At 46.6% G+C, this 1,272-nt stretch overlaps 1 pseudogene; it reads left to right on the forward strand.

Annotated features, from left to right (window-relative positions):
- Positions 1-329: 329 nt before the first annotated feature.
- Positions 330-1,058, forward strand: LOC133254347 (ferritin heavy chain-like; annotated as a pseudogene).
- The last annotated feature ends 214 nt before the right edge of the window (positions 1,059-1,272 follow it).

Here is a 1,272-nt window from a genome sequence, read left to right on the forward strand (position 1 = left end):
TCATGGCTGCAATATATGGACTTCCCTGATGGCTCAGACGGTAAAGCATCTGTCTACAATGCGGGAGACCCAGGTTGATCCCTGGGTCAGGAAGATCTCCTGGAGAAGGAAATGGCAACCCACTCCAATATTCTTGCCTGGAAAATTCCATGGATGGAGGAGCCTGGTAGGCTACAGACCATGGGGTCGCAAAGAGTCGAACACGACTGAGCGACTTCAATGTCATGTCATGTCATATATATATATATATAAATAAAATACGAGCCAGCCCGCGTCACCACCTGACAGCGCCCTCCGACTGGCCCAAGGTCCCCGCCGCCGCTCCAGCTCCGCGCAGCCGTCGCCGCCGCCACCACCGCCCCTTCTCAGCCGCCCGCCATGACGACTGCATCCGCCTCGCAGGTGCGCCAGAACTACCACCAGGCCTTGGAGGCCGCCATCAACCGCCAGATCAACCTGGAGCTCTACGCCTCCTATGTCTACCTGTCCATGTCATACTATTTTGACCGCTGTGGAGTGTCTTAGAATATTTTCTTCACCGATCTCATGAGGAGAGGGAACATGCTGAGAAACGGATGAAGCTGCAGAACCGGCAAGGCGGCCGAATCTTCCTTCAGAATGTCAGGAAACCAGACCGTGATGACTGGGAGAATGGGCAGAATGCAATGGAATGTGCGCCGTGCTGGGAAAGAAGTGTGAATCAATTACTACCTGAACTGCACAAACTGGGCACTGAAAAAAATGATCCCCATCTGTGTGATTTCATTGAGATCCATTACCTGAATAACAGGTGGAAACCATCAAATAATTGGGTGACCACATAACCAACCTGCGCAAGATGGGGGCCCCTGGATCTGGCATGGCAGAGTACCTCATTGACAAGCACAGCCTGGGACACAGTGAGAGCTAAGCCTCAGGCTGACTTCCCACAGCCACAGGGGTGACTTCCCTGGTCACCAAGGCAGTGCATGCATATTTAGGTTACCTTCACCTTTTCTATAATTTGTAACAAAACATCTACTTAAATTCTTTCTTTAGTACCATTCCTTCAAATAAAGTAATTTGGTACCCCTCCAAATATATATATATATATACACACACACATATATATAATATAGATAATCATTATTATTGATAATTATTATTATAAATAATCAGGTTTCAATTTATTCAAATGGCCAATGTATTCTATATTCTGCAGATAGATATTTGAAAACTACCATCTTCAGCTTTAAATAATATATACTGAGTGACAAAAATACCAAGAGGGAA

Source organism: Bos javanicus, chromosome 1 (genome assembly GCF_032452875.1).
Source record: "Bos javanicus breed banteng chromosome 1, ARS-OSU_banteng_1.0, whole genome shotgun sequence".
NCBI lineage: Eukaryota > Metazoa > Chordata > Mammalia > Artiodactyla > Bovidae > Bos > Bos javanicus.